Raw genomic sequence first — 26,734 nt, forward strand, 5'->3', positions numbered from 1 at the left:
GGGGGAAAGTGCCCTTGAAAGTTCATAAAATGTCACTGAGCACATGAAATAGCTACAACAATTACCTCAATAGGGACAAAAACTACCCTGGTATATATTTTAGCAACGTTTGTGACAAAAACAATATGGGCAAAGATTATGGGATCGTTAAAACAGTAAGACACTGGGACGCTTTCATTCCCCAGGAGCATTATATCATTGGTGTCCCCATTAAACGGCCAGTTTGAGCAACAGCAGCAGAAGATATTTATTACATGGTAGCACTGTGGTCAAATGAGGCAATGTGTCAGGCCTTTAGCTTGACTGTATGACTTTTTATAATATGCACCATGAAGCATAATTTATAAATGAAAGGTTAACATCCCTAAGGTGGCTCTTGCATTTTTACCCAATTTTGAGGCCCTGGTTTATAGAGAGGGCCTATGTCAAAAGAAATATGGCCTGTATATAGCTTTTATACCTCCTTAAACAAATAACTGTTTATTTAAACCATTACCTGATGCAGGTTAGTATTCTAGTGTAAAAATACATGTTGGTTTCTGGAACCCAATGTTGCTTTTATCACTTGCTGTCAAGCCTGCTGACATAGAGAGGGGGGAGATGCAATAATTGTATAAATATTGGGGGGAACAGTTCCCATTATTTTATTCTAAAATTTTATTCTAGGACCTACACTTACCATTGATACATCTTTGAGTATATCCACCAGTTTCCCACTACATTTTTACTGCAGTGGTACAAAATATTAAGTTCTTTGTCACAAGCATGCCTTAAAGGACTTTAAGGAGAAAGACCCTATCTGGATTTACTGATAAACGCAATACAAAATGAAGCAATTAGTATGCAGCAACATAAAACAACAATACCGTAAGCCCAGCTAATTTTAGAGTCCTAACAACGCTACCATAACCCGGCTCATACCTTACACTGGGTTCCCAACGGCAGGTTTCAGCATCAATGCCGTCTGAAGTAAGTCTCAAACTAGACGGCACTATAGGGTCAGTCACATCAGTACAATGAGAATAGATGTTTTATTGTAAAGGTTTTGAGGGTTTCCACTAGATTTTAATTGCAGCAGGATTTGGTGCCAGAGATGAGCAACTGGGGAGGAAAATGCTCTGCTGCTTGCAGATTTTTTTTTCTTGATTCAGCAAGCTAACAGCATCCTGTAACTGGAGGACATGACAGGGTAGATGAAGGATGAAGATGCTGAATGATAGAGAAAAAGTGCCCATGTGATGATTTACAGCACTCTATATGTCAACACAAAAACACTCCAATCTCGCTTGAATTGGACCCTCAAATGATCATGTGTCTCAAATGACGTATAATTTGGTCAAAATGTCTTTTTTATTTTTATGAAAATGCTTTCTCAATATGTTGAGCTGGATTATATGAACTGGCGAGCTAGAAAAACAGGACATTACCTTTAGTGCTCAACAATTCACTTATCAGGGTTGCTGATAAGTGGTCACATTCGAAGATAGATAAAATGGCAATGGATAGGAAGGTAAGTTCTGGGGCTAAAGCCTTGGCTGTAATTTAAAGAATTTAAAATTTGATAGTATCTAAAACAAACTAGGAGTCACTATATTGATGTTTAAGTGGGAGTAATGTGGGTGGGCCATTTGGTGATGGCAAAAAAAGCCTGGCAGCAGAGTTTTGGCCAAGCATGAATTGTTGAAGTGTGACTTCATTCTCTGCTCAGAAGGCCATTACTCTACTATTTCGTTACAAAGCAAATACATGCTTGCTGCTAATGTCAAGTACAGCCCCTTTAAAGCAGGGAGGGTTTCAGCATATTTATCACACCACCCCTGGAGCTTAAAGTAATTCGCACAACATGAGACATCAACACCTGACAGCTCCGGCTCAAGGCCCATGTCGGCTTGTGTGTTGTTGTGTGTGGTCTAACAAGGACGACTGATGTACGTTAGTTTGAGAGAAAGTCACTTGCTGGAGATACAAGGTCTTCATGGGACTTTGTTAGTATCAAGAGTTGTGGAGTCTGTCTGCCAGTTGCTAAGGAGTCATCAATCCACAAGAGCTGTATCTCAGACCAATGGTTAATCTCTGCACTATCCTGCTCTGTCAGGATAAGTAACAATACTAAGTCTTCATTTGCCTCCTCTTGCCGCTCGCCTCCCTCATAAATAAACTAATTAACTTGGGCAGCTCTGGGTGAGTGAAGGAGACGTGATCCGCCCCACACACATACAAATATCCACAGGGTTGCACACACCTGGATGTGCACATGTACTCGGAGATAAATATCTCGAACACACATGCACTTACGTATTCATTCCCGCTCACTCCTCCTTTCCTTCCACGCTGTCAGGTTGTGCGCAGGTCCAGATGAATACAAATCAGCCCTCTCCTGTCCGTCTGGGTTTAGGGGATTGCAGCTCGGGTAACTAACCAGAAACAATGCGCGAACAAATGGAAGAAGAGATATCAGGAAGGACCAACAGATACGGGGATGAACAGTTGGGCAGCGCTCCCATGACACCATTAGTCATCAGAGGGAAGAAGATGGGCTGGAAATACTACTTCAGCCACAGTGACAAGGGCTTTATGACAGGGATGATGATTCTCATCAAACATTAGTTGTTCATACTGCATGTCCTCACATGAATTTAACTGCCATTCAGCCAGTGCCATGATAGTCCACAGTTGTTAGATGATTAAGAAAACATAATTGGAATGGAAGAGGGAAATACATGATTAAGTGTTGTGGTTTGGGGTTTTTGTGTGGGTGTCTGTTTCCCTTTCTTTGGCCTCCTTGTGTTTTTGTCTGTTTTCTCCGTGGTCCTGTGTTCCTGGCCTTGTCTTGTTCCCCGTGTCTGTTTGTTCTGCTTTCTGCTTTATTTTGGTAGTCAGCTTCCTGTCCTGTCTTGTCTTGTCTTGTCTAGCCTCACTTTGTTTGTCTGATTGTCCTGCCCCGCCCTAATATGATTCACCTGACGTCTCACCTGTTCCCTATAACCTCGTTACCTTGTGTATTTAACCTCTGTGTTCCTTTTGTCTAGTGCTTGATCATTTTTGTGCTGTCCCTGTCCACGTCGAGTTCCTCCTGCCTGGGAGTTTCCCCAGTCTGCGTTTCATTGCCTGTGCTCCGGCCTTCCCTGTGAATCTTTCCTGGTCATCCTTCATCCTTCCCCCGTGCCTGTTTTGGTTTTCGGAACTTTTGGATTTTTGCCTTTTTTTCTCCTCTGTTGTGTTTTCAATAAATGCTTTGCTGAAGCTTCCTCCTGCCTGCTGTCTATTGCATTTGGGTCCTCACCTCACCCCCCACCGTAACAATTAAGGGTCCAACAAGCGCCAGTTGGCCAGCCCACCACTTTTTCTGGACTGAAATAGCTCATAACTGTTGAATGGATTGTCATTGTTTTTGTGAGAGAGAGAAGAAATCATAAAGAGGTTTCCTATAACGCCACTTTTTTGCTTCAGAGGGAAATGTTTCCACAAATATTGAGTGGATTGCTGTGTAATTTTGCACATGCATAAAGGTGTCCTTCAGGATGAATCTTATAGCTTTGGTGGTTTTTACGTTCCATCTTGTGCCATCATAAGGTCAAAAAAAGCAACGTCATTTGTCCAATGCATTGGTTATATCTGCAAAACTAATTGCCTTTAACTTCAGAAAGCTTTTTACTGCTAATTAGCAAACGTTATTTTTCTAACATGCAAAGCTAAGTTGATAAACATTATCATTATACCCTCTAAACATCGGCACGTTAGCATTCTTACGGTAGCATTTAGCTCAAAGCTCACAGATGTTGTGGGTTGTACTCAGGCATCACGTTTTAATAAGTGACTTATGATAATATGTAAAATATATCTGATAATGATGAAATAAGAACACTTGATTTGTATTTGTAGCTCTTTTATTCAATAGGAAGATCCCACCACTGACCTTTGACCACCTGATAAGAGAGCTGCAGGTCATCTGGATCAAAATCCTTTTGTCTATTCCATTATTAATTTATACAATGGTTATTTTCCAAAAGGTCAGAGGTCAAACAGTCTGCTGAGGCAAAAAGCAAAACAAAGCATCACTTGAAGCTTAATATCTTATTAAGCATTATTTAAAAAATGTGTTAACGATGAACTAAACCATTGCTTTGAAGTGATTTATCCTTTTAAAAGAGGGATTTAATAGAAAGTGATACCAGTCATTGCATGAACTTCAACATTCATGAAGCAACACTTCTTAAATTTTGAAATCCTCAGTTTGCTTGTCAGCCTCGTAGTGAACTTTACAGTCTACTTGTTAATTAGTGGGACTTAATTACTGTTTATGTCATATCATCGTAATGCAGCAGTAAAAAGTCACTTATTGGGTAGCAGATAATGACTGCAAAACTTTATATTCCCTCACAATACTGTTTGTACCTTCTCAGCAAATCGCTTCCTCCACATCTACTAAAGGTTCAAAAATAACTTCTCCTCCTCCTCCTCTGGGAAACAGATATTACTGTATACAAAAAGCCAATCTATTGCAAAATCCCTGACAGAAATAGCATACATTATTTTTGGGGAGCGCAGAGGAAGAGTAAGAGTGGGGGAAAGGCAATCCATTTTAATAGAGCTGTCTCTGTATTACTGGCAACTTTCCCTTCGTGCACCTCTTTTGAGTTTTCATATAGGACACTACATGCAGTAAGACTGTGTCAGCACAATACTGTAAAATAATAAAAGAGCCACAGTAGTGATAGGAAACTGCAAGACTTGAAATAGCTTTGAGGGGAGAGAATATTTATTCACTTTAATGATCAAGCCCTTTATTGACTTTTTGGAAAATCCAATATTCAGCCTGCAAGCCAGGGACAATCTTTCTCATCGCACTGCAATTTCACGATGGTCTATGGGACTATAAGCATTTATAACCTTCGAACAGACATCACACGCAGGCACATACAGACATCTCCACAGACCTAAACGTAGACAGTTCTGTACTTTATATGTACTTATGTGCACACAAAACTCAACAAACACAAAGCCTTTAATGTGAATCATAGATTACAAATGAATGTCCCTCATGAGTCATCTGTTCCTGTTTACTTTCATCTACTGTCGTTTTCATCAGCTGACATTTTCAGGAGGGACTGCGCGCAGACGAGCACTAACGCATGATGTTCATACTGTCATAAACAGTACATATGACAGTGTGCACATGCACATATGGAAACGTAAACCTGGTCTCTGGTCACACCTGGCTTTCTTTCCCTTGTTTCCAATGTCATATGCTGTTGGCCCTCATCACACTGCAGTAGCCAAGGATGAGACAAAACATGATTTTGTCTGGCAGCCAGTATCTGGCACTGCATTGATACATGGTAATCCAGCTGTCAGAAGGGGGTTGGGGGGTGGCGGTGGGGGCTGCAATAGGGAAGAGAAGAAGAACACAACGAGCGAAACAAAGGATGGACGTGGAGAAAGTAAAATAAATGATTTGAAAACTGACATGTGGCGCGCACCATCACGGAATGCAGTGAGGAGATAGTTTTGCAGAAGTAAAGTCTACACAACAAACTGCTAGAGAAAAACAAAGTTTAATTAGATGGATCTTAACATGACTATAATCAATATTATTATTTTATTATATATTATACATATATATTTTGTATTAATAGATGACATTACGACTTATATAGTATGACTAGTTGCTTGTAGTGATGATCCAGCAGAGTTATCAGTCGTTGTTGATGTTATTTGACTCTATCCGGTCTTGTCAGCGTTGTTTTTTCCTACCACAGCTGTTTTCGTACATGGCATACAGACAAAGTTAGCAACTAGCTGGTAGACAAAGTGGAGCATTCCGCAGCTAAAGAACAAGATATTTCCCTCACCAGTTGGTGGAGACCAAAACCATAGATGAAAGGGAAAGTGTACATTAGACATTCATCAGGTGCACACAAACATGACTCCAAATGAATGGTAATATTAACTGCTGGATGTGTAAGTCTGCTTACAGGTTCACCAACTTAAAAGATAATTGAATGCTGTGTTTAGCTTGATTCTGCTGCCTCTATGTGGCCCAATAAATCTGACATTGCAACCTTAAACTGAAAAGTTCAAAGGTTTAAGTTCAACATGATCAAATAAGATACAAATTGTAGTTTAAAAATGTTAAAGCTGAGACAACGTTCTTTCACACTGTTGGCTAGCTAACAATAAAACATTCTAATTTTGTATTTCCCAATTATTTCCCATAAAACAAGTTATCTAATGTACAAATAATCTGTTTATACAGTCTAAAAAAACAGATGATCTATATTATAGACCATTTACTTTTAGCTAACTTATCAAAATTCTGAAGGAAATAACAAAGTTTGACATGTGGTGCAGTCAGCTGTTCACTGCTGTTACCTGTCACCCCTCACTGACGTTCAGGCATGGAAGAGCCCACTTCCATGCTGGTAATTGTTTTGCACATGGACACCACAGAACATGATCCTGGGGCCCAAGGTTTGATTATCAGCTGAGCAGGCAAGACCAATTCATCAGCGTCCCATGACCATCAGGAGTGCTGAACGACTGCCAGTAAGGCCTTTCTGTGCAGATAAATTTGAGATATTCCATTAATGTCAGTTGGAATATGTTCAGCTCCTGTGTTCACCAACCCCGGTTATAATACCAATCACACAGCGGTGCATAAATGCAATAAATTACCCTGCTATGATAGTGAGAGAAGCTATCAGGAGATGAGCTGTCTGTACGGATGAAATATCTCCAGTCTCGGTATTGATGATGTATTGATTTTGCAGTTAGATGTTGAGGTTGATTTGATGGCAAAATGTCCAGTGAAAGCTTTTCAATAAATATTCTTGAACAAATTATATTTCCCTTAAACCACTCAATTCTAAACTTACGACTTAACCACAAAAGACTGTCAAGCCAGTCAAACGAAAGTGTAGAAATGGGCAAAGCACATGCTTAATTGTATGCAATGTGGTCAACAGGCCTGTATAATACACCTCATGTGAATAAATGATCCCTAGAGGAGCTATCTAATCAGGCCCTGCACTCAAGTTGGACATTACTATAAGTGTTTCCACCATGTTGCAACCATTTCTTACATTGGCATTTAATGAATTCAGGCCAATATCTTATTGTTGAAGTCTGTGATTTAATTGTTGTGTACCTCTAGTTCCTTATTAAACCCAAATCTAGTTTTGCCATTTTTACATCCTTTAAGATATTAGTATATTGCAATAGTATATATGCAGTGGTATATTGCATTTGGTGTTGCTGTCTGGTCAAAACCATGTAATTCCAAAAATGTTTCATTAATTCATTAATTATATAGAGCAGTCTTTCCCAACAGTTTTCATTTTTGTGACAATGCATTTTTCACATAATCCAATGGGTTTTTAGGATATTTTTTTCAACCCCTGAAGGAACACTCCACATCAAATTAAGAGATTTGTTGTTTTCACTGGATGGCTTTGATATATGATCTGTCAATCAGCTTGACTTATCAATTATGTGACCAGTTAGGGGTTTTGTTGTCCACAAATTGTGTAGTTGGATATTTAAACGGGTCATATGCAACTACGGGCTTAGTGATGATGTGAAAGGAGGAGTGGTTGGGGTTGGGTAGCATATCTATAGAAAGCCTATAGATAGGATAATCCCATTGAGGTGAAGTCTGCGTCGACCTTGTTACCCAGTTTCAGTGTAAATGATTCAAACATATTTGTGTCAGAATATGTTTTTCATTTTTTTACGACATGAAAACATGGTTCTTGTGTTCAAATAAAAGAGAAAGGAAAAAGTCAAACTCTTCAACTCAAAAGTTAAATCCTGTCAATATATTTCAGATTGAAAGATGTTTTCTTTTCATACTGCGTTGGCCATGTTTACTCTAAGGATAAAACTCACTCTGCATGACATGGCTGTACAGATTTGAAAGTTTTCTGTTTACCCTGATGTTCTTGCTGTAGTGGTGGAACACATTTGGCATTCACACATACACTTGGCAGTGCTTAACTCCCCATGCGTACATATTGAGCAGCATCCAAACAAGTGGTGGTGGTGGAAATCCTGAGGCAATAACAAACAAATAACAGCAACAATTGCAACATGTTGAACAGTCTGCCAGTCTACTAATAAGTTAAATTAATATGGGTCAGGTCAGAGCAATAATGACAACTAATATTTGGAGTGGTGTCTGCACTCTAGACAGTATGACTCCATGTCCAGAATTAGTGTGGCAGCATGTAGCAGTAACAGCAGTGTTGTGGAGCCCTGAGGAGGGCACTGTGGAGACGTGGACAGAAACAGACAAGTCTGGATTTAAAGGATACAGTTCAGCAGCACACTTGATCTGATTGAAGCTTTGCTCTAATAGGGGCCATGGGATTGACTGATTATGCATATTGATAACTTCCTCTTGCTCAAGGGAAAGCAAAATAAACATTGTATATGGCCAATAAATACACACAAAGGATGAACACTATTTTCAAAGACAATACAAATAGTATACAAATTTCTGGCATGTATACTTGCTAGCCCAAAGGTTGAAAATAGTTACTGTACAGCCTATGCTGTTTGATACTCGTCTGTCTGTCTTCATAAAGGTGTGTGTGTGTGTGTGTGTGTGTGAGAGAAACTGATTAGTAGACATCTAATCAGTACATGAAGTGCAGATAAAGAGCAGATACTCATTGATGAAGGTGTCACATGTCAAGTAATATACAATGTTAATGAACAATAATAATAATAATAATTCTGTTGAGTCAATTGCCATGTACAGCACCCTCATGGAATCCATTGACAAGAAAAACAATGATTGGCTTGTTAAAGAACAATGCAATAAAAATTATTTATATAGTGAGGTCAGTTCAGTAATAGTGACAAAAATTTGTTTAACATGACACAAAATCGTCCTGTCTTCAGTCTGTGCTTCATATAATGGTAATACCATGTGAATATTAGTTGTTATGATATTCAACATGTGTGGTGTGTGTTAGGAGCATGTAGAAAACACAGTGTGTGTGTGTGAAGGCAAGACGGATGCTGAATGAGATGCACAACTAATCAATAGATGGAGTGCAGAGCAGATGAAGAGAGCAGATATTCATTTCTGAAGTAAATAGCCCCACGCTTCTTGTGACCAATTGAGTGTGTGATTGATTATTAAGCATACTCAGAAGAGACTCTCAGCAACATTGAGCAAGAGCCACAGTGAGACTACACTGTTTCTGTCCTTGGTCCAGAGGCAATGTAGAAAATGAATATTTTCTACTGTATGAACCTATTCACATTCTGGAGCTGGAGCTCACAGTTGTTTAAAGGTCCTATGGCTTTTTGAATGCTTTTATACATAGGCCTTACTGATACCCTGATACTGTATCTGAAGTCTCTTTTATATAGACCTTAGTGGTCCCCTATATGGTATCTGAAGTCTCTTTATATAGACCTTAGTGGTCCCCTAAAACTGTATCTGAAGTGTCTTTAATAGCATTAGTGGTCCTAATACTGTATCTGAAGTCTCTTTTATATAGACCTTAGTGGGGCCCAATACTGTACTAAAGTCTCTATATAGACCATAGTGGTCCCCTAATACGTATCTGAAGTCTCTTTATATAGACCTTAGTGGTCCCCTAATGCTGTATCTAAAGTTCTTTTATATAACCTTAGTGGTCCCCTATACTGTATCTGAAGTGTCTTTCCCAAATTCAGCTTGGTGCAGAATACAGCACTAGAGCCACCCACAATGAGTTTTCCTGGGATGTGCCATTTCGTGTCTGTAGCTCTAAATGCTATTGAGGAGGGGAAAAGGGGGGGGGGGGGGGGCAAGGTGGAGGGTGGGGGGTGGTCTTGACCAACTGCCATGCTTTGCTTGTTTGCAACAAGGGGGTAAGCCAGTCTCCACTAAGCGAAGCTCCTATTGTGCCATTTTTATGCTACCTAGCACTCACCCGCTGTTAGCATTCCATTGACTGCCATTCATTTTGACGTCACTTTGACAGCGAAAAACTTTACATCTGAAGCGTCTAAAGACTCTATTTGTCCATTGTTTATTTCTAAAGAAACACAACAATGCATAAAAGGTTCCATTACCTTGTATCTTACGTTATGGCTCCATAACGTACGTTTAAAAAAATAAATAGGCTAACGATTGTGTCATATCCACGTGACATTAACTTAGCATACCTCTAATGTCTGCAGAAAGTACGAGGCATAATTTGACAACGTATCCAGTAGGGCTGTTAACCATTGCATCGTTCCCTTGCGATGCGGACTTGACGATTCTGCATCGATGCAGTGACAGACCATAATTGATTATTGCCTACTGCTGTTGATGCATTGGGATATTTTATGGATTCAAATTGTTGACAGGATAATCTTAATCAAATCGACCAGTGAAGATTCACACCCCTAGTATACAATGGTTTGCATGATATCTACAGTGGTCCCCTGAGTAAAAGTCCTGTGTTTGTTTGACATCCCCCCCGACTTCCATTCTACACGGAATTTGTAGCTCTGGAGGCCTACATGTCCTGGCTCACGATTATGTGGGTTATATACAAATAATACACTGCATTATTTTTATAAACCATAGTATAATAAAACAGAAACCCACAGTTCATAGCACAGTCATACTGTAGTTTTAAAGCTGAAAAGCTCAAAATATTCCTTGAGATTGTACTGTAATGTAAGTGTAGATTCACAAATAAACTAAAAGTAACAGGATTGTATGATAAACATTTGACAAATTATGCTGAGCGTAAGAAATGTTGATTACCAGTGAGGGAACATAAGGTGGAAAAAAAATGTAATATGATTGCAGTGTATGCGGGGATGTTATATAGTTTGAAATACGATCAAATGAAGAAACCATCCATGATCTATGTGCAATTTAGTGTAGTGAATGATGCCTCTTTCTCTTTACTAAACGCACAGAAGACAAGGAGAGGTATTTATATTGGACTACAGGAGGCGGCTAATCATTGTGCAGAACTGGGCAACTTTAGCTGCTTTTTTTTTCGACAATCGGGCAACTTTACTAGCAGAGATGCTATTGAAGAACTGCAATTTATAGGTTTCATACTAAAAGAGGAACTCAAATTGGTGTTTAACTTCATCTTGAGGGCATAAAAATAGGTCAGTGTATACTGTACCTCTTCTGATATTTCTAAGGGCAATATTCTCTTTTGAAAGTCTTGGTGGAACCTGAGGACATGAAAGCAACTCATTAAAGAGACAGATTTTCCTTTGGATTTATGATATATCAGGAGTCTCTTTCAGGTTTAACATCTAATTAGAGTTCTTTCGAGGGAAGTGCTGTACTGCCGGAATGACTGCAATAAAAAAAACACGTGAATACTTCCGCCAAAACCGGACTTGGAAATGGAGGTTCTGGAACGAGAAACAGGAACAGGCTCCACAGCTTCCGGTCCTGGCTGGCCTCAGTATGTATTTGGACAAAATGAATAGTTTTTCTTTTTCCTTTTTTGACCGGTCGGAATCCTCAAAAGGAATCTGTCATTTTTCATCCGGATATGAATCCTGCATGATTACTAAATTATTCTCTCAGTACCGCAGCTTACAACAACGTGGTGTTCACTGGGACATAAAACAAACTAAAGCAGACAGAGATGTGAGAACAGATGATGCTCACACAGGTACAGAACACATGCAGGCACAGACAGAGCCTTGCATGTGTATGCACAAGGCATTTTAAGGCAACGTCTACGTTTTTTTGTTGTTGTTTTTTTTAGAAATTAACACGCAAAAAAATTGCCTGGGGATTTGGAATCAGAACAACGGCTGCAATTGATTCTGATGTTTGTCCACTCTCTCTGCATCCAAATGAGGACAGGAAACACATGCAGACACTGTCAATGCATCCAAAAGTAGTCTCAGCACTTAAGCCTTGACATCATGTGTTTGTTGAAGTGCACAGAGTGTGTATTAGAATGCAAATTACTGGTTCAGTTTCACAGACATGATTGGGGTTGCAGAACATTGTTTTGTTCCTCTTTTACTGGTTCCCTTCAGTCCTCTGCTAGCTCATGCCTCGTACTCTGACCACAGTGACACTGTAAAACACAAATTCACCTTAAACACCCACTAAAAATGAAACTCTTTTTTTTTTCAGTGAACCTCACATTAAAGTAGTTTGAACTCAAGACGTTGTTCTTTAGATGCTGTGAAAGGTGACGTACCCAACCTGCACACGTGGGCGTGACATTTTGACTGAAAGTGCCGTGGATTCAATGCTTTAGTTCATCTGTTGTGTGCTCACAGTAAATACATGTCTTATATCACCATCGCTCTCAACTCCACCTCTGCTTTTTTTTTATACTCACCAGAAGAAATACATTGTATTGTATGGATACTCATATCACTGCTGTTCCATTTAAGAAGGGAATGAAACATTGTTCTCAGAAGACAAAAAAGACACAAAGCATACCCATTTCTGGAAAGTCACAGAATGATAAAACAGCTCTGTGTCTGAGTTGCAGTTGGGTACATTTTCATTACAGCGGGGGAAAATTGCCAGTGCCAACGGCCCTTTCATTCAAAGATAGAAACCATTAGGGATCTAATAGATGTCAAAATTTTGACACGAAACTGAGCTTCTGTCGAACATTCCATCATCTGTGAAACAATAAAAAAAGTACCGATTTGGCACAGGCCCACGGAGAATTTGCAGTTTTGCAATGAGCCAGCCACAATCCATGTCAGGCATTGTGACCATCAAGTTGGACGATTAAGTTCTTGCTATTGTGAGATCACTTACGCTGCATTGCTTGCACTGTCGAGAAGTCCCTTTTCATGCATATTTATATACATGCTTTGCACATTGTCACTCCTTGTCTTCCTGTTAGTTGGCTGCAAAGCTTCATGATTACACATTTATTTGCAACCATTAGTGAGGTGAGTCTGACATGGTTCTCTCTAATGGCATACACTCATGTAGCTGCATGACCCCCCTGAAGACCTATTATGTGCATACATTCATGAAGACCTATCATGTGGTCCCCACATTTTGCCCATTCCCCCACACTTAATCACATACATCATGTTTCCATTCAGATGGTACAGAGAGAGAACACTTTAGCCAAACTGTGCTTTCATTTCCCATTCTCAGCAGGGGATTTCTGAGCTCACCCATACCGTATGTAGTGCTGTTTATGTTGTGCTCGTCCTCGTGAGCACAGCGACCGTACCTGCCCAAGACTGAGCTGTAATGACATCACGGTCAACTGACTGGCACAAGCGTGTGTGGCCATGCAGGGGACAGGAAGTGAGACACGGTGACACTAAAGAAAGACTACTCACTTTGTTGAGCATTCAGTAGTGCTTTGGTCGTCTGTAACGACAGAGCTGTTGTTGTTTGGAGCTGAGATATACTCCTGGGTTTTTGTTTCATTTGTCTCGCAGATAGCAGCCTGAGCTACCCTTGGTTGAGCTTTTTTCACTGCTGCTGTGAAAGTCCATTACTCCCTTGCAATGTTAATCTCAACACTTCCTGCTGCTGTTTAACAGTAAAAGCCTTCCAGTGGTGCAGTACAGAGTTTAGCTCAGCATAGGTATTCAGCCCTGGGGAAATCTGCCCATATTGTCTTTTTCTTCTTATCTATTACTTCTTTCATTGTTATGCAGGTTACTGCCTCTTATGCCTCAGTATGTTCTGCAATCGTCTAAAGCTATTGCACATTTTGAATTTGAATCACATAGGTTTTCTTGAATATGTTGTGTCGGAGTTGTTGGTTGATAATGTTTTATAGCCTTCGTTTAGAATATTATTAATATTCAGTTTTCTTTGATGTACGCCACTACGTGCTGTTGCAATGTAACAGGGATAAATATTGTTTCATTGCATCAGATTGTATCAGAAATAATCAAAGTCTGAATAGTAAAAGATATAAAACATGGGTAGTTTTTTTCTGGAAATGAAAAGAACATAAGCACAAGAAAATTCAGAGAAAAATCTAAGGATTAAAGAATTGAAGAAAAAGAACATGAAACAGAACATGAACTTCAGTTGTACATATGGCAGGGCTCACTGTAAAGCCGTACATTTTGTAAAATCCCCTTCCCTGTAATAATACACAGACAGAGACATGAGACAGTGTCTTAAATTGAATAGAATGACTTAGAGACCTTAGATTTGGTCTCTAAGTAGGCCTACGGCAAAAAATGTTTGTGTTGATGCTACGCAACATTTTTAGAACAACTATATGCCAGACTTTTATGCACCCATCTGTTGCAGGCTGCTTTTCAATATAACTAATAATTATACAAATTGTTCAGAAACAGTTGTTAGAATAAACTGTACAAAAAAAAAACTTATTCAAAGACAATTGGACCCCTATTTTACTTTCTATATCTTGCCCAGTTCATAGTTTTTTAAAATGTGGTGAAACAGCGCCCCCCGGATTCTAATAGCTTGCAAATGTTACTGAGTGTTGTGGTAAAAAGGGGTATTGCACACGAAAAACCCGAAGGAGAGAAACCAGATTAAATTGATATCCAGAGATAAATGTTTCAAACGGTCAAACGGTTGTGTCAAACGGTAAAATGCGGCCATTTTATTGACAGTGCAAAGGGACCGTACTCTGGACAACAAAACTGTGAAATTAAGTTTAAAAGGAGTGGGACTCTGGCTTAACTCCAAACTAATTTAAAAGTTAACTAACCTACATGACTGAAATTATACAACCGGGAGAGTGAGCTTGTTTTCCAGTAACGTTGCTGACGTTAGCTAACGTTACTTTTAGTTGGCTAGCACGTGGATATACTGCTAGCATCGTTGAAGGGTGACAATGTAAATTTCTGTCAAAAAGCAAGTGCAGAAGTTACATGCCATGGCTGTTTTGACCATTTTGCCTCCATGAATGGAAGAAAAGACGATTTTAGCTCCAAAGGTGAGTCAAACACTGTTCTGTTAGATCTGTACTTGTGGTTTAGCTAGCTAACTGTTAGCATGTTGAAGGTTAACGTTATATTGGTGAAATGATAAGGAAGCGTGTGTTATTGCCCACCTGCTTTACACATACACGTTAAGCAGCAGGCAAAACAACATTTTGGAATTCCCCCAATTTTGTATTCATTAACTTAGTTTTTAATTCCCCTGTTGACTGTGTAATTTGTGAGTGTCTGCCTGTGGACATTAGAGGGCCTGGCACAGGTAGTTGCTTGGTGGTAGCTAGGTCAGTAGTTCTGTTTGTGCAGTATAATCAGTAATTAGCAATTACCTCTATTGGGTCTTGTGGACTATTTTTTTGTTTGCTCAGCATATAGGTAAATGAGTGTAAGTCATGTATTTAATACATGCATTGGTACTTTTTTATGTGAACATAAACTTTAAAAATCTGTGAATGAATAGTGTGCTTTTAAATATCATGTATCAAGATAGGTCTTGTAGGACTGTGTGCATGTGTTAAGATAAGAGGCATGCATCTTCAATTTGTACAACATTTCTTTTAAATTTAGTTTAAATAAGTTGTCTAAATGTTATCCAGTGGTAAACTAATTTAATGTTATGTATATTATTGAAATACACCACAGTGGAGAAGTGCTAAAACCTGACTTTGTTAACGTTGTTGGTAAATTGATAGCGTGTCCTTACTTCTTTATACCTTGTGTTTTTTAGATGACCTGTTTGTCTTGGCTTACTCACAATCTTTTCCTGAGCTACATCACAGCTAAAACAGCTACTTTCACCCAGGAAACGCGTCTTCGTTCCTTTGGAGTGTTTTAATCCAAACCACGTTCTTTTTTCTAAACTTACCTAGTCTAGTTTTGGTGCCTAAACATAACTGTCGTCCCTCACTCACTTTCTCTGGCTAAACTTTAGCAGAGGCAGATTCTCTTTCCTGATAGTGATGAAAAATATCATTATATGGTAACATTTTTTGGGAAGCTTTATCAATGAAGTAACCAAATGGAACGATTGCGATTCTTTTGAAGCCAACAGCATGTTCTTCCATTATTGTTGTATTACAGTTGTTGATTCTAAGTGAGGGTAATGACATCAGCACGCGGTTGTTCCACTAATTACTGACAACGCAGGAATGTGTGGCTCCATAGTGTTGCTCAGTATAGCGCCGATTACTGTTGATCACATAATGTAGCGGTTCACGTTCCCTTGACTAAATGTCTGTAGTTAACGACTCATGAAGATTTGCAGTTTGCTGTCATCCCCTGTGCTGTTGTTGTTTTTTATGTCGTAAACATCTGATTGTTTGAGAAAAAAAAAAATCTCATCACTTTGCCACACCTGCCACCTACATTTTTAATGTTCTGTTAAATTAATGAAGCTGACCTTTGTGACATCATGCATATATTTATGAATGGGACATCATTTATGACACCATGAAAGTTTTACCTGACCAAAATAGCCTTTTAATCTTCTTGAGAGGAAGTGTATTGTTTCACTTGGTATGGAAAAAAGAACTCTTTTCCACAAAAGCTTCAAAAAAGTGTCAGTTTCCTGTAAACATAGATACCATAATCAAAATATAAGCAGGGTGCTGTTTTCTCTATGATGTTTGGTTTCTTCCAAACGGTCAGAGGTGCCTACCATTAACACCCAAAGCCATGCCAGAACACATACTATCTACGGCTGTTTAATTTCTTCTGAAGCAGCTTCCTTAAATTGTTTACTTCCAGTGCGACATGAGCTAATCCTTACACGCTTGTCAATTCCCCACGTTGTAATGCTGTGTCTTTTGCTTGGAAAGCTGCCGCTTTAATTCAGTCTCACCTTATTCTGTGAATGGGAAGGTATTAAACGTCTCCCAAGTCCCTCATCCTTTTGTGCCGCTCTCCAGTGGCGATACCCAAAGTATGAATAGAAATGTTATTTCAGTAATTTGCCGAGAATCACATTTAAAAAGAGGCTCCATAAAAGACCCTGCTCTTGAAGAACAAGATGATAACATATTCTCATGTGCACTGGCTGTTCTTATCAACTGATTAGATAGTTAAGGCAACAGCAGACTCATTTTGTGGGGTGTCATTTACATTTTGTTATTTTTTTTAAGGGGTTATAGTATAGAGCTGGGCAATATAGCGATATCATATCGATATTGTGATATGAGACTAGATATCATCTTAGATCTTGGGTATCGTAATACCGTAATATGGCATAATTGTTGTCTTTTCCTTGTTTTAAAGGCTGCATTATAGTAAAGTGATGCCATTTTCTGAACTTACCAGACTGTTCTAGCTGTTCTATATTTTGCCTTTACGCACTTAGTCATTATATCCACATTACTGATAATTATTTATCAAAAATCTCATTGTGTAAATATTTTGTTAAAGCACCAATAGTCAACACTACAATATTGTTGCAGAATTGATATCGAGGTATTTGGTCAAAAATATCGTGATATTTGATTTTCTCCATATCACCCAGCCCTAGGTTATAGTCCACATTATATTTCCAAATGGACATCCACCATTGAGTTTGGATTCAACTTGAGATTTAGACATTTTCAAGAGTAGCTGACAGCTAACATTTCCTCATGTTGTTGCTTCTATCACAAAATGTTTATGGAAAGTATGAATGCTGAACCGTAACTGTAACCAGTCTCAAAATTAGGCTGAAGGCTTTTTTGGACTCCAAAGGGAAAGATGCTACGCTCTACTTGTTAAAATCTTTCTGTGTTTACTTCAATCCTGCATAAGTATTGTAACTCATTTCCAGTGGCTCTCTCCTTATTAAATTAATGTGCATACAGTGAGGAAAGGGATGGCTAAAGCATATCAACAGTTTTTCTTTGTAAATACAGAGTGATGATCGTAGCATGCACAGTCCCAATCTGGTCAGGTGTACTCAAGGCTGGGCACTAAAGAGGAGGCAGGCTAATAGGCTATTTCTCACCTCTGCAGAGCATAACTCTGCCATCTGCTGCAGGGAGTCTCTCTGAGCGCCTCGCTCCTCTCTCTGGAACAGGGAATGGACAAATGGTCACATGAAGAGTCGCACTCAGCAGCTGAGTACAGGACTGGGTGCGTTTGGACTTATTGCTATTTTCCCTTGCCTCATCTTGTCCCCCCGCCCCTTCCTCTTACTGCCTTTGTCAATTTTAGTTGTATAGCCCAATGTCCCAAATCACAAATGTGCCTTAAGGGGCTTTACAATCTGTACGGGATACAACATTTTCGGAACCCATAATTCTAATGAGGAAGAACTCCTCCCAAAAAACCTTAGCAGGGAAGAAAAGGTGGAAGAAACTACTTCAACAGAGCAGGGGTCCATCTTCTAGGACAGACACACATGCAATGGATGTCTTTCTCTGTTGCTCTAACGTTTCTTATTGTGTCCTCCAAAAATATTGACACAGTGGCATGCATGCACAAACAAACTGATGCTTCTTTCAAACTTGCAAGAGTTTTTTAAGAAATGAAATGCCTAATTAAGTCTTGAAACTACATAGACTGCAACCTTTTTCTGACAAAAGCATCACCCATGTAGAAATACCCAAAACAACTTGCAGTACATTTTTAATTTTGACAGTAAGTGGGTGTTATTGGGTCTTTTTGTCGCTGTGTCACGTTTGAGCACTCGAATACGAAACTTCACAACATGCTCCTCACTTCTCCAGCCAGTCATTTTCTCCAACTTGTTATAGACGTCTGAACCCTGGCCCCGTGCTAAAATAAGCCAAGGCATATCAGGCGTCTGCTTTGTGCCTCGGCCCACTCTGTTAAGTCTTCTGCAGTAAGCACAGATAAGCAAACCTGGAGAGATGCTATCGTACCGCTGGGTTAAAGAAACCGACAACTCCATCACCCCTACTCGGATCAGAAGGGAACTGTAGAGCAATGCATATAGAGCAGTTTGAGATGAATCCTTAGGATTCTCTGTATGGCCATTATGCTTCTCTGTGGGACGCTTTGCACAAGACATAACTGCATAGGAGGGCAGACTTTAAATAAATGAGGGGGAGGGGAGGCATTCTCAGCCAACAGTGTGACATGACGCAATAATGTGCTGCAATTTGTCTTGGTTTCTATATATGTTTGTCACACATTTACTTGGCAATTCTGCACCATAGAATGTGTATGATGACAGATAATCTGAAGAAAACGAGGTTAAGAAAAGCTTTTTTTTTTGCCGTTTCTGCCTGGTTCAGATGTATTAGGAAACAGTTTTAAGTGCCTCTCTGACCTAAGGACTGTGGCAAGGTGAAATGTAGAAGGTTACGCAACTGCAGGCCAGTCCAGGAGGAGGAAATTACAACAATTTAGCACAGTGACAAGCCAGGCCTGGAGGCACGAAGCCATATCACTCATGTTCCCTCATGTATGACAGCCGGGGCACACTGCCCTCTCTGCCGCCTCAGGAACACAATAATGACTGCACATTGTGTGTCTGTGTGTGCATCTGCACATTGCCTGCGCCCACTCGTGTGAGTGCAGACTGTGTTTATATGCATACGTATGTGTGAAGATGCAGTGCTGCTAAAGCAAGCCTCGGCTCTACAGAACAAGGAGAGTCATGTTTCCTCTGATGAGCAACACAGTCAGGCGATTAGGCATTGTTTTAGTAATATGGTGGCGTTCTGCCTCCAGTCTGCAAGCTGAGGCTGAACACAGAGGCATCTGTATCCACATCCCCTGAACAGTCAGAACATGTACTTGGTATTCCTGATAGGACAGAGCTGGCTAACTGAGCTTTCCTGGCAGTCTGGCAGATCTGAAGAACGCAGCTCTGTGGTGGTACATTGGAATAGCAAAAAAAACAACAACAGCTATGCATAGGCTCTGAGTCAATTGAATGGGCTGTGTGTTCATGACAGGAGGAGAATAATTGGTCCAATTTATGCTGTGTGGATTTATGGCAAGCTGTCGCACAGGCTTTAGTGTTTTTTCTTCTCCTTCGATTTGTCGTTGATGTGTCAGAGTCGAAATGATTGGGAGCACATCAACATGTGTGATGCTTTCAAAGTTGGTAATGTTGCCGGAAGAAAAATAGAAAGTTCTGTGTTTGTGTGCAAACAAACACATTAAAGTAATCACAATGTTTTTTATCTTGCCATTAAACCCAGTAAAACAGCCCAAATGGAAAGATGGAAATGGGACTCTGTTGAAATCCAGAAAACGTCATTAGCATCATGGTGCATGCGCTCACACTCATTTCATTTCAGTGTTTCCCAGAGCCAAGTCCGACGTAGCTGCACTGTGATTCTGACTATTGCATATGGATTTTCCTTCAAGGCAATGTGGTATCATGACTTTGCGTCAACATACAGTACACGCCAACCTTTTAAAGCCAAGTGGTATGTTATCTGTACACATTTTGAGGTTTCCGAGTGTATGTCTACGCTGTAAACAGCGGGCATAAACATAAACACCACTTGGCATGTTGTCGCCGTCTTGCAGTGTTATTGTGAACAACGTATTATTGCGATAATGTCTTATTGCGAGAAGAAAGCTACGGTTGGGTTCAGGAAAAGAATAACAGGGTTGGCTTTAAGAAAACGCCACACGCAGGACACGATCCCCTCTTTCCTGGGTGTTTTTTTACCCATCAGCCACCTCATCAACCCCACTACACAGATTTTCGCCCATTCATACTAGGTCAAACGGTGTCAATAAACATGCTAAAAAGCGAGTATGTGTCTTGGTAACACGCCAATGGGATACAAATTGCCGTGTCATACATACGCCATTTCATGAAATCAGCCTGTTCATGGTTCTAGGAGTGTTAGCATGAGAGATCAATGAAATGTAGCAATTATTTTTAGACATAAAGAATAATGTGTTCCTCCTGTAGACTTGTTATGTTGATCTGTATGGGTGCATCTATCAATTCAGGCCCAGGCTGCTGATTTGAAATACTGAAGTGAATAAAATGTATGCTGCTATGCACACTATACCTTGGCCATGCAAATACAGGCTTACAGCAAGCATGATAAGCTCTCCTCTAAATTCTGAAAAATCTCAACAAGGCACTTTGAATGTAAGAGTATGTGACATTTTTATGAAATGTGTGATTTCTGTGTACGTTTGTGGCATGAGCTGTGGTGTGCGCAGACAAATAGCCAAGGGTAAAGTTATGTTAACAGTTACGGTCCATTTTGTTCCCCCCCGAGGTTAAATTTCTCATTCTGTTTAGAAATTAACCGTTAACTGACAATAAAACCTTTGACCAATTAATACCATATCAGTTCAACAGTTTGAAACGGTATTAATGAAGACATTGAAAGAAGTTGGTTACATGGCAAAAGGTAAAATAGGCTACACAATCTATTTCTTAACTGCTAGTTCTTACTTTGCACTAGCAGGTTGCGTTTTAAGCTCTTATATTCTAAGTTTGGGGCTTAGCTGGACAGCGCTCACTGCAGAGAACTACGGGACATATCGCACTATATCGATGAAGGCATGGCTGTTTAAATATTGCCTTCTCATGAATGAAAATGCACCAAACCTTTCAGAATTGTCCATGCTAAATTATGCGGGAAAGGTGGTCAAAGTGAAACACAAAAAAATAAATACATTTTACTATGTCGTGCGATGTTTGGGTGTGCCTCATTCAGTTTAAGATTATGCATTTTTTCTATTGGACTTCCTCCAGATTGTTTAAATTTGTCTGAAAGACAAGACCATTGTTGAAAAAACATCAGATGCTAGTTTAATGACAGCCAGACAGATTATTTTAAAGTGCTGATATTATGCTTATTTTCAGGTTCATAATTGTATTTTGAGGTTGTACCAGAATAGGTTTATGTGGTTTAATTTTCAAAAAACGCCATATTTTTGTTGTACTGCACATTGCTGCAGCTCCTCCTTTCACCCTGTGTGTTGAGCTCTCTATATTAGCTACCGAATGAGGCATCGCACTTCTGTTCCATCTTTGTTGGGAGACGCACATGCGCACTAAGTACTGCTAGGTTGTCAATTGCAGAGCATGGGGAAGTGCCATGCTAGCAGCTAGGTGAGCATTGTACGTTTGTCATGGAAGTAAAGGCTGGACTACAATAGAGCTGTAATCCTATAACGTGCACAAAAAAGATATTTAACACAATAAAGGGAAAAAGCCAAAAAGCATAAAATGAGCACTTTAAGAGGATGGAGGAATGAAGGGGTGCCGTCATCAACGGTTTGCCAGTTTGGATGTCTGCACTAGAAAATGCAGAAAGAACCTTTCTTAAGGGCTCCTAAGAAGCTTTGTGCTGGGGAGAGAAGTGTTTGATGGGCTTAGGGTGTTGTCATTTATACAGATGTTTATTTGGTTTTTGGTTTATTGTCTATTTTGTTGAATGGTCTTAAATATTTGAGTATTGTCATCTTTTCTTGAATTTTGTCTGGGTGGTTGGTGATGATAAAGGCGAAGGGGGAGGGGTTCATGTTGAATGTTTTATTTGTTGTTAAAAAATAAAAAAAATTGTTTATTTACTCCGATTCATTTACAAATAATGAGACGTGATCATTTCTCAAAAAAAGTCACATTATGCAAAATAGGTTAAAAGTGTGTTTATGAAACTAAAAAAAGTATTGTTCTTTTTTATTTCAACAATCAGTTGTTTACATTTCTTAAACCGTCTGCGTGTGTGCTCATTGATCTAGGCATGCTTCAGTTTTAACCGACAAACACCTAACCAGCTGCAATCATGAAGTAGTTCTGTGGGAGACAGCCTGGGAAGTACGGAAGTATGGAACGTTCCTTCTGTTCCTGTCAGCCTGTACAGGATAAATTGTAAGATTCATACTGAGAGGCTCACCTTCGCCCACATCACTGAGCCTGCCGCTGCTTACTTTACAGAAGCTCCTCGCATCGATTGCTCTGATATCCCTTTGCACCCGGCGCTCGGTTGAAACCTAGTGTTTTTTCCATGGAAGATTAATAAGAGGCACAGCGGAGGGTTGCTGGAAACGGCAGATGAAAAGAAACACGATTCAGAGAGAAGGTCGTCTGTAGACCCTGCAAACCTTTAAAAGAGCATGTGATCGCCGCATCACATGGGCAAACGGCAAACTCTGTGCAGGGAGATACATTAACAGTTTTTTCTTTTTGCCCTTCAAAGACACACACTTGATTGTTGTTTTCCGTGAGTTTTTTCCTGCTCTCAGCATGAGGCATGATCTCATTCCCCAGGTAACTCTGGGAAGTAGAGATGAATCCCGGACACAGCACTCTGACTTCTTTCTATGGCCCAACCCGTCTCCCATTTCTCATGTCGGTCTGTGACCTTTCCTTCGCCGGGTGCACAACGGTTATTTCAGTAATAACTAGGCATCTTGAAGGCTATACTATCTGCAAACAGCACGGCCAACACTCAAGACTGTTTTTAAATTGTTGTTGTGGATTCAGGAGTCCGTTATTTTTAGGAATGCTGTTTTTTCCTGAAGTACAAGAATGTTGAGATTTAAAGGCTGTAAGGTTGTTAGAGGGGAGTAGCAGATGGATAAGGACTATCTGTTGAGTGGCTCCAGCTAATTAAAACTGTCTTTATTTCCTCTCATCCTCTACCACACACACACACACGCACACAAACACGCACCACTATTACTACTACAATACAGCCAAGCGTGGCATCTTCCAAAGCTCAGACAGAGAGAGAGGAAATGTCAGGATTATATTAAAGCGTGAGCCGTAATGAGATGATAATGGCTTCTCCCATGCTGACGAGTTGACAGAAGGATGAACAGGCTTCTGGGATGTTGCCGTCAATAACCTGGTGAAGCAGATGAAATGACATTACAGTCAATTAGCTCTCGAGTTTGCATGGATGCATCTTGTAGCACCGCATTTGGGAACACAACCCTTGAACCCCCACAGATAATGATGACACTTACTGTTTTGCTGTCGTAATAATGGCCAAACATGTTTCACATTCTGTTAACAAATTGCGGTTGTGTATGATATAGCCCATTTAAAAAAAAAAAAAGGCAAAATTTACTCTATAAATGATGTGTAACATGAAAACTAATTGCTGCCGGCTTTGCATTTGTCTCTGATATAGAACATATTTTTTACGTCATTCAAAAACCTAATGAGAAGCAGACTGAAAATAAACTGAGTACATTGACAGCAGTGTAGGGTGAAATATTTAATGTATATAATATTTAGTGCACAATGTCTTGCCCTTCACTTGTGCTGAAGTGTTTATGCGAAAGCGACTAATTTTCAATTTTATTGAAAATTACAGACACCTCTTGTTTCACTTTTACTGAGCTTATAACCTTCACAGTGCTTGTCACACAAACTGTACTTGTTCCAACAGAAATTAATGCATAGACACCTTGAAAAAACAACACCAAAAACGGATCGCCAGAGTAAATAAATAAGTCACATATTTTTTTTTGACCCCAAGTGTAGAGTCTGTTTCATCTTCGTAAACTCACCTCCACTCCCCTTTCCTTTTCAGTGCACCTCTTGCTCCCTCCATGCGCTCAAATCACCATCTGGGAAAGCCTGATAAGCTCAGAGGCAGACACCTGCATTTGGGCGTTGAGTTGAAGAGCTGCCTTGAGACAGCTGGTAGGTTAACCCGACAAACGCAAAACCTTCCAAGTATGGAGGTTAGACAGTAGCACACTGTTCGCTCTCTGCCTGCTTGTCTGTCTGTCTGTCTGTCTGTCTGCCTCGTTTATGTCTCTTTGTCATCATATTTCTGTCACCCTTTTTTGAATTCCTCCTCCATTTCCACTCAGGAAAATTGTGTGACGGCACCCTATTTAAAGGAAAGTGTAGAGATTTAGGTTGGACATATTTGTTAAAGGGACTTAGAGTATGTGTCATCCAGCAGGTGTGAGAGATTATCCTCCTTCTGACAGCTTATGTCCGCTCAATCTAAGGAATTCTGTCTACTGAAGGCCATAATTAAACAAAGCTCATGTTTATTCATTTGATCCTTAAACCGAGACATAATTAACACTGGGGCTCATTTGTCACAAGCTAGAGTACATGTGCCCAAACTATTAGTCACAACCCTCTTCGTTGAAATCCTGCATGGAATGGATTTCGGTGTAGTTGGCTGAAGGTCTCCAAAAAGCTGTGTCTTACATGCACAAATACACTTGCAAATGATACTTTGCAAGACCCCAGTGTGTCACCAGCGTTTGAGCGCATTTAATGTAGTTGCAATTTCCTTCATAAGGGATTCTGGATTATGCTGTTATGCTGCTCAACGTCTGGGTGGAGTATCTCTGTGGTGCTGTCCGTGGTCCTGAAAATACTGCCATTAAAACCCCATTAACTCCAATAGACTCCTTCTCTGACTCTCCACTGTTTTTTGTCCTTTTTGCTCAATCTCGTCTCTCATGCACACAAAAAAACCATCCCAACTAATTACTGAAATTTTAGTTATATCTAAATATAATCTGAAGGCTACCATCTGAATGTGGCAGCTGGGGGAAAAGTCAGGGAGAACCTCTGGGGCTGAATGTGTCCACGTTTCACCTTAGAGGACTCTTGGCGTGTTTTCTGCTCCTCTCACTCCACGCTGCTCCTTGACCTCCTACTGGGCTGCACTTACACTGTATTTTTTATGATGAATACTCCAAGTGACAAAGAGCCTTTCTGTTTTAACCTCCCTCAGAACCTTGCTGCATGAAACAGAAACATTAAATGAATAATTAAATGATGAGTAAGTGCCAGAAATAAAATTTTAAATTGAATTAAAGCGAGATAATGTACCTTCTAAAAGAAGAAATCAAAATGTTTCCGCTTAAAAATGAAAAGATGTTTCATTGCTTAGTTGTTTAGTTCACAAGCAATAAAATAACATTGCTAAATTCAGTACATTGAATTTTCACCACAATCCTACTTGGTCTGTCTAAGCAGTAGCTTCTAGTAGCTAATGTTAGCATCCTTTTACATAGATATTGCTGTATAAAGGGCATTACTGAGTCAGTTCATAGATTTAATGACTCTTCCCCTTTGTGCTACTCTAGGTTTAGCATTTAGCATTATCCCATAATTTTCACATCTTTCATCCAAAAAATGTAGTTCCATTAATCTGCTGATTATTTTCTTGATTAATCGTTTTATTGTGTGGTCTATGAAATGTCTTACAATAGTGAAAAAGTTTAAAAACAGTTAATGATATAAACCAGAAAATGAGCAAATCCTCACAACTGAGGTGTTTTTGTTTTGCTTGAAAAAAGTCAAACATAGTTGAAACAATTAGTTAGAAAATATATCCCCAAGTATTTTGATAATCTTTTAAGTATTTTTAAGCTACTCTTAACATTTGATCCCAACTGGACACATTGCCTGGTTGTGTCATTTATTTATAATAAAGCAGATGTTTTTTTTTTATATGGAATGATACATTATACATAGCACATCCCTTTGGCCTTGTAATTATCTTCATGTTCATTCATAGTAAACACATAACAGGGACCTGTAGGCAAAATAATTCAAATTTAAGTTCTGTCAACATTCTCCACACCATATTTAGTCTGTCATTGTCAGTTTGCTGTAGAAAAGGCAGTGTGCCAGGAAACATACACACACACACACACACTCACACACACACACACACACACACACACACACACACACACACACCTTTATGTAGACAGTAGAGCTGTCAATCATCCGCCATAATCAGTCCCTCCAGGATTTCGCTGACTTTTTTTGAGATTGTTGCGGCCCAAAATGCCTGATGTTGCGGGAGCTTTTGTAAAAAAAATTGCGGTGTTTTGTGAATGTACCCGAGTCAAATGGCCGTTTGAATGGGAGTGCTAGGGGCACTTTTATAATAGCATCAAAATTGACATTTTTAAAACACTAAGAAGGCTCGACACAACA

At 39.6% G+C, this 26,734-nt stretch overlaps 2 long non-coding RNA genes across 2 annotated transcripts in view; one reads left to right on the forward strand and one right to left on the reverse strand.

Annotated features, from left to right (window-relative positions):
• LOC116706596 (uncharacterized) lies at positions 1–22,317 on the reverse strand. The gene is made up of 3 exons (XR_004336282.1): positions 22,119–22,317; positions 13,225–13,227; positions 1–13 (listed from the first exon to the last, which is right to left on the reverse strand). It is a non-coding gene; the product is annotated as an uncharacterized LOC116706596 (long non-coding RNA).
• The window catches only part of LOC116706599 (uncharacterized), a 14,143-nt gene continuing 2,962 nt past the window's right edge, over positions 15,554–26,734 (forward strand). Inside the window, exon 1 of the long non-coding RNA XR_004336284.1 lies at positions 15,554–15,565. This is a non-coding gene — a long non-coding RNA (uncharacterized LOC116706599). The remainder of the gene's footprint in view (positions 15,566–26,734) is intronic.

This window comes from Etheostoma spectabile, chromosome 18, assembly GCF_008692095.1.
Source record: "Etheostoma spectabile isolate EspeVRDwgs_2016 chromosome 18, UIUC_Espe_1.0, whole genome shotgun sequence".
NCBI lineage: Eukaryota > Metazoa > Chordata > Actinopteri > Perciformes > Percidae > Etheostoma > Etheostoma spectabile.